Source organism: Felis catus, chromosome B2 (genome assembly GCF_018350175.1).
Source record: "Felis catus isolate Fca126 chromosome B2, F.catus_Fca126_mat1.0, whole genome shotgun sequence".
Classification (NCBI taxonomy): domain Eukaryota; kingdom Metazoa; phylum Chordata; class Mammalia; order Carnivora; family Felidae; genus Felis; species Felis catus.
This window is the reverse complement of record NC_058372.1, coordinates 148,837,413-148,847,349: the sequence shown is the minus strand read 5'-3', so window position 1 is coordinate 148,847,349 and position 9,937 is coordinate 148,837,413.

Here is a 9,937-nt window from a genome sequence, read left to right as displayed (position 1 = left end):
CTCTGTCCCCCTCCCCCGGGGTGCGCCCTCACTCGCGCGCTCTTTTCCACTGTCTTCATCCCACTTTCCTTCCTCTCCCACCTCTCCCCTCCTTCCTTCTTCTGACCACTTCCTGGCTACCTTCCTTGTTCCTAAAGGTCCTCTTCCAGGGCATCTGCCGCTGCGAGGCTGTTACTGCCCATTGTTTCTGGTTGATTCCCAGTTATTTGCCTGTCTCTGTGTGGGTGGAGGCCACCACACGAGGGGAAGAGGCGACGAGAGAGGGCTCCGGGCCTCTTGTGGAGTCTGCGGGGGGCCCGCCGGGCTCAGCTGCCCGGAACCCTTCCTTTTCCTGTCTGTGTTTGCACCTCTGCGCGCACAGGCACGCTTGAACAGGCACACGTGCACGCACGCGTGGATTCACATGCCCGTGGACAGGCACCCAGACACGCGTGCACACACACACGTGCACACACGCACGCTGCTGGAGAAGCAGTTAGTTGTGTGAGCGGTTGCTCCTGACGTGATGCGACTCAATCCGAAGAGGAAGACACACTTGAAATCACATTCAGTAGTGTCTCTGAAAACGCCGAACACTTGCGAGTGGTCTCCTTGAGAAACTCTGCACGATTTCGCTGGTACTGAATGCTGAATGTTTCCAAGGGAACCTCGTCCGTTCCCCACACCCTCTCTCCAGTTCTGTGGGCGAAGCACCGTGTTTCATTTTTTAGTCTTTATGTCCTGGGTGACGAATGTCAAGAGTTTGTAGAATGAATGAGCGGACGCTGATGCTCGTATCACGGACTCATTCGCCTGTGACATACTATGCGATTCAAGAAGGTTCTCATTACGCCTGCAAGCAACAGTCAATGAGGACCCGTTGACAGCTCAACTCTGTGAGTAGGTGAGACATCCTCAGATGACAGATCGAGAGAGGAGATAGATCGATAGATCGATAGAGGGATACGTGGTAGAGAGAGAATGCCGACTGTCTGTGTCTCCCCAGAATCCACACGTTGAAACCTGCCCCCGGGTGTGATGGTATTAGGACCCAAGGGAAGTGATTAGGTCATGGGATGGGGTCCTCACAAATGGCGTGTGTGCCCTTAGAGACCCCAGGGAGCTCCCTTGCTCCTTCCCCCATGAGGACGCAAGCAGGAAGCGAGCTGTCACCGGATGCCGACTCTGCCGGCATCTGGATCTGGGACTTGGAGCCTCCAGAGCCGAGAGTAATCGATAATCAATGTCTGCTGTGTATCATCCCCCCGCCCCTGCCCCAGCCCGTGGTATTCAGTTAGAGCAGCTAGAACTAGAACAGAAATACCAGTGGGTATGCAGGTGGACAGATAGACAGACAGGGCTGAGAACCTGCCCCATCCCATCCCCGCCCGGTGTATGCAACATCCCCTCCGTCAGGCCTCAGGCATCACACGGGCTGCGTCTCCCAGTCGAGGGTGGCCGTGCGGCAGACAGCTGAAGAGGGGAGAGAGGGAGGACGGTTTTCTCCAGCTTCTGGTGGTGCCCCAGCAGTAACAGCAGTGGCGTGCGGGGGGTCCTGGGCTCCTGCTCAGGCGGCAGCTGGGGGACCCAGCCACCGTGACCTGCTGTAGCCCCGACCGTCCTGCAGTGGCCGCGGTGGGCAACTCGGGATGACACCGTGCTCCCCTTCGCTCCTCCAGACCTTCCCACACTTGGAAACCGATGTGCTGTGTCAGGTTCCCCCCGCCTCATCCCTACAGCGGTCTCCACTTGGCGGTGACGCACAGGGGTGTCCCAGAGCCTGCGCGAGCCGCCCCTCGTGACTCCCACAGGGAGCTCCCCTCCCCGCCCCCGTGTCCGCCTGGCTCCTCCGACCCGCAGGGGGGCTGAGATGCTGTGCTGGCCGCACGGGCACACTGGTCCTCACAGCCAGCTTCCCTCTAGTTCCAGAGGCAGAAGGGGTCTTAGGGTAAGGAGCTCGTGCCGAGAGCTCACGACGATCCTGCTCTTGAGCTGGGCATCACACCTAGGTCCACCTGAGTTCTGGTTCCCCACCTTCCTGGAAACGGGCCAGCTGAGCACCGTGGGGGCCACCATGAGCAAACAGCAAGGACTTGTGCACAGCGTGACTTCTGGGAACCTCCTTCGAGGTGGGTTTTAGGAAGCTTGGAGTTTCTGCGGAACATTGGTTTAAAACTCCTCACGAACAGAGATCACGACAGAGGTCAATGAACCAGGACACAAACAACAGAGAAAATTAGCAGAGCCCCAAGCTGGTTCCTTTAAAAGACTCGTTGCATTGAGCAACCTGTAGCAAGACTCGCCAAGGAAAAAGGAAATTTTTAAAAAATCCCAAATGGCTGAGACCGGGAATAACAGAAGGGCTATCAGGTTTTGAAATGGCCGTCGGACAAGACCGTGGACTGAACGACTGAGGGCACAGCCTCCAGCCTCCTGGCGACGGACAGTGTTGTTCAGAGCAGGTGCTGAGCAACGTTGTCTCTGCGTTGTTTCAGCAGATATCCTTTCCGACGTCCGCGTCTAGTTTGCCAAGCAACAAAAACGGCCGGTATTCACACCCGAGACATGGAAGTTTTTGACTCTGTGATGTAGTTCGTCAGATTGGGTGCAAAGAGGATTCTGCCTCTATTTCCTTAAGCAAAATAGCAGATGCAACTTCGTATCACAGGCAGTCACCGGGGCGTGGGAAGAATACTCTCCTTTTGCAAAGAGAGCCTGATGTGCGTGGTCACACGAGTCAGTGAGAAGAGTCTCTCCTGCATCTATGGGAATTCTCTACCTCCCCGTCCACAGCGTCTCCCAGTGTCCCTGGTGTCCCCAGTGTCCCCCAGTGTCCCATGGCGTCTAGGGTGTCCTGCAGGTCCCATGGTGTCCCCAGTGTCTCACAGTGTCCCATGGTGTCCCCCAGTGTCCCATGGTGTCCCAGGTGTCCCACGGCATCCCCTAGTGTCTAGGATGTCCCACAGTGTCCCATGGTGTCTAGGGTGTCCTGCATGTCCCATGGTGTCCCCCAATGTCCCACATATCCCCGGTATCCTATAGTGTCCCATGGTGTGCCATAGCATCCCATGGTGTACAGAGTGCCCCACATGTCCCATGGTGTCCAGGGTATCCCAGTGTCCCACGGTGTCCCAGTGTCCCCAGTGTCCCTGGTGTCCCACAGTGTCCCACGGTGACCAGGGTGTCCCCCAGTGTCCCACGGTGTCCCATGGTGTCCCCAGTGTCCCATGGTGTCCAGGGTATCCCTCAGTGTCCCATGGTGTCCCAGTGTCCCCGGTGTCCCTGGTGTCCCACAGTGTCCCATGGTGTCCAGGGTGTCCCCCAGTGTCCCACGGTGTCCCATGGTGTCCCCAGTGTCCCACAGTGTCCCCATGGTGTCCAGCGTATCCCTCAGTGTCCCACGGTGTCCCAGTGTCCCCGGTGTCCCTGGTGTCCCACAGTGTCCCATGGTGTCCAGGGTGTCCCCCAGTGTCCCACGGTGTCCCATGGTGTCCCCAGTGTCCCACAGTGTCCCATGGTGTCCAGCGTATCCCTCAGTGTCCCACGGTGTCCCAGTGTCCCCGGTGTCCCTGGTGTCCCACAGTGTCCCATGGTGTCCAGGGTGTCCTCCAGTGTCCCACGGTGTCCCATGGTGTCCCCCAGTGTCCCATGGTGTCCCCAGTGTCCCAGTGTCCCATGGTGTCCAGGGTATCCCTCAGTGTCCCACAGTATCCCATGGTGTCCCCCAGTGTCCCATGGTGTCCCCAGTGTCCCAGTGTCCCACGGTGACCAGGGTGTCCCCCAGTGTCCCATGGTGTCTCATGGTGTCCCCCAGTGTCCCACGGTGACCAGGGTGTCCCCCAGTGTCCCACGGTACCCCACGGTATCCCCGGTGTCTCACAGTGTCCCACGGTGACCAGGGTGTCCCCCAGTGTCCCACGGTGTCCCACGGTGCCCCATGGTGTCCCCGGTGTTCCTCAGTGTCCCACGGTGACCAGGGTGTCCCACAGTGTCACCGATCCCGGAGCGGAAGCCCTGCTGCTTTGTGGGGCCACGCCACAGACTTCCCACGCCAGCATCACTCTCGAGGCAACAGCAGCTTCGAACAAAGTTTCCTCCACGACCAGGACTGGCCCAGGGGGTGCGGACACGACAATGGCTGGCTCGCGGACGGTGCCTGGGGTCCCCTCCTCCTTTGGGGAAGCGCACTGCCCCAGCCGCGGCACCGGACGACCGCGATGATTTTAGCCGCAGGCTCCGCTGTTCACCCCCACCTGTCTCCGGCCACCCACACTTTTCCCGGGGACGCCTGTGTGTGCTGAGAGCCCAGTGCGTCTAGAAGAAATTCCGCCCAGTCTCCCACCAATAACGGAATGTTTGCCAGAATTTTAGGAAAATGTGGCCAAGATGTCAGCAACACAGCACAAAATGAAGGGAACCCATGCCTAAGAATGGGAAAAGCGTGTGGACGTCCAGGCGAAATAGAACCGACCACATCGCTATCATTTCCCGTGTGTATTTCTTAGCCACACGTCCCTTTGTTCTGGAATTGCCAGCACACTCCCGGAGGGGAATCACTGAGGAGCTGGGGCACAATGGGAGAGAGCCTTGAGTTCCACGAAGATCTGCTGCCTAAGAAAGGGCCCTGTGCTTTCGGAACCCCAGAGCGGCTGTGTCCAGCTGGGGACCAGGGAAGGGGGCCTGTTTCCTGTGGCTCCCGCGTCACCGAATGCACTGTGGGCACACTTGTTGGCAGTGGCCTGAAGAGTCTTTTTATTTTATTTATTTATTTTTTAATGTGTATTTACCTTTGAGACAGAGGGAGACAGAACGTGAGTGGGGGAGGGGCAGAGAGAGAGGGAGACACAGAATCCGAAGCAGGCTTCGAGCTGTCAGCACAGAACCCGACGCGGGGCTCAAACTCACAAACTGTGAGATCATGACCTGAGCCGAAGTCGGACGCTCAACTGACTGAGCCACCTAGGTGCCCCCCTTTTTTAATTATTGATTGATCTATGTTTATTTACCTTTGAGAGAGAGAGAGAGACAGAGACCGAGCATGAGCGGGGGAGGGGATTGGCCTGAAGATTCTAGCTTTGCCCTGAAACACAGGTATTTATAAGGCTCTGCAGGCAAGACCACCGGGCAGGGGGGTGGGGGGGGGTGGGCATTTGCTCCAGAGTAAGTTGTTGGGTTTCTTTTTTTTTTCCAAGGGGAGAGGAGAGGGCATGAAGCATTTGGAGAGGTTGGGGGGCGGGGCATAGGATAGCAGATGGGGGAGACGGGAATGGAAGGACCAGGGTTGGCTGGGGCACTGGCCGTCGCACTGTCACCGTTCTGTCTGCTGCCCTGGGGGAGGGGAAGGGGAAGCCTGGAGAGCAGGGCGGGCGGGGAAGGGTGGGCATCGGCGTGGGCCCCCTCGGTTCACCCTTCCCGGCCCCACCCTCCTGCGCTCGAACCCCCACCCTGTCCTTAGGCCCGACCAACCCTCCGGAGCTGAAAATACCTCTGATACTTCCCTGTGGGAAATGCCTTCAGAGCCCGTTCCTAAGGAGTCAAACCCAAATCAATATCATTACATCATTGTTCAAATGTATATCTGAAAACGTATTTGCCATATTTTTGGACCCCGTTTCCAGGAGACGTGTGAACAGTAGCTCCTGCACAGTGTCCTGACCCTGCTGCGATGGATGTCCCCACGTGCCCAGGGCTCCACGGAACGTCCAGTCACGCTGTCTGGCCGTGTCTCAGAGCCCTGCCTGCTGTGAGGTACGCCAGCTTCTTTAGCTCTGATAGAACCATTAACATCTCCACGTGGAATTGCAGACAATGAAAGTCGTCCCTTCAGCTGGGGCTGGAGAGCCTCCTCTTGCTTCCAGAACGTGACTGACTGAGTCTGGTCCGGCACGTCGAGTGTTGGCTCGCTCAGCAAATCGAGAGGTCAAGAATTCCCAGCGCTCGGGCTGGCGAAGAGCCTCGCAGACGTGGACCGGGAATGGTGCCCTGGTGCCGCCGGGAGACACGTCCGGATGTGTTTCGGGAAGCTTGAGCGGGCTACCTTCCGAGGATCTGCTCTTTGAGATCATTGAACCACGAGCAAGATGTTTTTAGCGGGTTGCGTTGACATGGCACAAGTTTGTTCACAGGAGCGCCGGAAGCGCCCGGAAGCCGTCTCACATAATTTCTAACAACGCCAGATACTTGACAGGAAGTTCTGCCACATGGAACTGAACGTGGGGCATCACGCAGTAAAATAATTTTCAGTTAAAGTGTTTTTTATCAGCCTTTTTTTTCATTATAAATTCCACATGTGACCCGAAAGACCAGATATACAAAGAAAAAGTGAGGAGTCCCTGTCCCCGGTGCCCCAAGGCCCTCCTCGCGGGGGAGCCAAGAGGAATCTGGAGTGGGTTCCTCCGACCTTCTCCAGTCATCACTGGGTTTACTCTTGTCCTCGCTGGCTGTGATGCTATACTATGCATTTTGCATCTAAGAGAAAAGAAGACAAATGAAATTATTTTTTTGAGTTTATTTAAGAAAATATTCATCTGATACTAGAAAAAAGCCTCAGCCACTTGCCCAGCAAAAGGCGTTGACTTTACCAGGGTGAACAGAGGGGCCCCGGGCCCCACCCACCAGCGGTCACCAAGGATGTGGACAAACACACCTGTGGTTGTCAAGCTCCGTGACCCCGGGCGGACCTGCCCACGGGTTTCCTGAGAACAAACTGTCTGAGCACCGTTTCCCGGAGCTGTTTCCCGTGGCACCCGGGATCAGGGTGTTACGGGCATGTACCCGCTGTGTGGCCCCATCTCTCAGCCAGGATGACCCTGCTCCCCCCACCCATCTGCACCCATCAGCAGGAGCCAGCACCACCCAGGCTGGAGGCGCCTTCACATCACCTCTTGATGTCTCCTCTCATCCCTGGATGGAGGGAAATGCAAAGCGACACCTTCCTCATAGCCACAAATTCTGGATTCTCCAGGGACATCTGGTTCACTAAGATTCTTGCCCCACGTCGATTTTAATGTCGTGTCGGAAGAAATAAATAGATGACCCTCCCACAGACTGGGCGGTGTGGGCCCGGGGTGGGCACCTTCCCTCTGCGGGCTGTAAGCATTTAAAGTCCCTCTATGGGTTCTTCTGTGGGAACCTCTTCGGGCTCCTTTAAGAGTAAGCGTCACTTCAGTGCACGATAAACCCAAAGTGAGAAAGGGATCGCCTTTATTCGGAATTCTCTCTGTTTCCTGGTCACATAATAATTTCTTAAAATAATAAAAACCTTGCCAAAACATGAGCTAGGGGTGGGGGGGCGGGGGGCAAGGTATACGCCTATGCTCTCCAGCTTAAAGCCATCGTCAAAACCAACACACGAGGGACTGTTAAATAAAGAAGAAAACCTCTCAGGTGGCTTCCTCAGCCCCCTCCGAATTCTCAGGAAGTCTGTTCTATTTGTATATCAACTGATTTGGCTACAGGTCATTACTCCCTTTCTTTTTATTCTCGAACAACTTAGTATCTTACGGACGCTTACGATCAAGTAAAAATATTATAAGTCATAATAAATAGAAGTACTACGTCTCTAGTAGCATTTTAGCAACTCCATGGCTATATAATAGTAAAATTTAGGTTATTATTTAAAATTATTGGGGCGCCTGGGTGGCTCAGTCGGTTGAGCGGCCGACTTCGGCTCAGGTCATGATCTCGCGGTCTGTGAGTTCGAGTCCCGCGTCGGGCTCTGTGCTGGCAGCTCAGAGCCTGGAGCCTGTTTCGGATTCTGTGTCTCCCTCTCTCTGACCCTCCCCCATTCATGCTCTGTCTCTCTCTGTCTCAAATAAACGTTAAAAAAAATAAATAGGGGCGCCTGGGTGGCGCAGTCGGTTAAGCGTCCGACTTCAGCCAGGTCACGATCTCGCGGTCCCTGAGTTCGAGCCCCGCGTCGGGCTCTGGGCTGATGGCTCAGAGCCTGGAGCCTGTTTCCGATGCTGTGTCTCCCTCTCTCTCTGCCCCTCCCCCGTTCATGCTCTGTCTCTCTCTGTCCCAAAAATAAATAAAAAATAAATAAATAAATAAATAAATAAATAAATAAATAAATAAAATAAAATTATTTCACATTTAAATTAAAGTTTAAAAGGTGAAAGATCACAGGGGAGCAGAGGAGAAGAGAAGGCTCTCCATCATCACTGTAATCTTGGTCAAAAAGATTGATTTTCTCTTGTCTCCCCTTTTCTGGGTGTCTGTAAGCGAGCAAAGAAGATTTAAACTTAAGTACCTCCTGCATTATGCATCTGGAATTAAATATGTGAGGATTCGAACACGGAAGTGGTTCATCTTTAAATCGATATTTAATTCTGGGGCGCCTGGGTGCCTCAATCAGTTAAGTGTCTGACTTTTGATTTGGGCTCAGGTCATGGCCTCAGGGTCATGGGATCGAGCCCCACATGGAGCTCTGTGCGGAGCGTGGAGCCTCCTTAAGATCCTCTCTCTCTCTCTCTCTCTCTCTTTCTGTGTCAAATAAAAAAAAATTGATCCTTAATTCTAAGGATAGAGCAGTTTGGATCAGCTCCTCCTGATTTTCCACGAGTGGAAGGACTGAAAGAATTGTTACTGACTCTCCCCGCCAAGTAAGATTTGAAGCCCGTTTGACCTTCACTCCCGTAAACTCGTTTATTCGTACCGTTACTCATATTGAGCTCATACTGCAGAACGTGGGTGTTCTCCGGTGATCTTAAAGGGAAGGTGACAATCCAGGAGCTCGTGTTGGGCGTCTGTCCTGCACAGGTGTGTGGCTCCTCACCTGAGGGCTGTCCCCAGCCCTCCCCTCAGGTCCTTGTCGTCTCTGGCTACAAACCCCAGACTTACAAACCCCAGACTTACAGCCCAAACCCCAGACTTACAGCCACCAGCAGCTCTCCCTGCCGGTGCGCGCGCGTGAGCTAATAAAAGCAGAAATCGGGGCGCCTGGGTGGCGCAGTCGGTTAAGCATCCGACTTCAGCCAGGTCACGATCTCGCGGTCCGTGAGTTCGAGCCCCGCGTCGGGCTCCGGGCTGATGGCTCGGAGCCTGGAGCCTGTTTCCGATTCTGTGTCTCCCTCTCTCTCTGCCCCTCCCCCGTTCGTGCTCTGTCTCTCTCTGTCCCAAAAATAAATAAACGTTGAAAAAAAAAATTAAAAAGCAGAAATCACTGTCACCTGCAAGGTCAGGGGTCACCTCCCCACTGGAGCCACCCTGGAGGCTGTAGCAGTCCAGCTCATGATGGAACGTTCGCCCTGTTTACCCTGCGATGACCTTTTCCATTCATCTTTACCGCAAGTATCAGGTGGCCTGATAAGATGGTCATCTGGTGATTTCCCAACAAAGCAGCAGGAAAGCTGGTGACTGGAAAATCCGTTCACGGGGCGTGCCAGGAGCAACCAGAAACGCGCAAGCAAGTCGATGTCCTTTGGCTGACGAGACTCTAAGCGAGGGGCCACGGATGCTGGGAAGGACGCGGGGGATTTTTAACATTGCTTCTCTGGTATTGGGTCCTGCCCGTAATTAACACGAGTTCTAGGAAGGGACTGCTCGAGTGTTATTTGGGCAGGAACCACACACGAGCACATCCAGGGGGCTCAGTCCACGTACTAAGTTAAAGATAATGACTTCCTAACCTTGGTCTTCGTCACCCCCCAAAGAGTTTAAGTAGAGAAACAGGAGAAAGCAGAATCTACGTTCAGGATTCTCCGGTTTCTAGCAATAGCAGCCAAGTCTGCTCCAACTTGAGCAGAGAGGACAGTCCTGAGAAGGCCGTGGGGTGTAGGAAGGCGGGGAGGGGGGGCCGGGCAAGCGGGCCGTGGAAAGGGCAGGCGGGCTGCGGGGACAGAAGGGGGGTCCGTCAGGGGCTGGGGGAGACGGGGGCTGCGGTTTGACCTCACACGCTGCTGGGGGAGGGGCCCGGGCATGTTTGACCAGAGAAGGGCGGCCTGACTGCCGGCTGCCA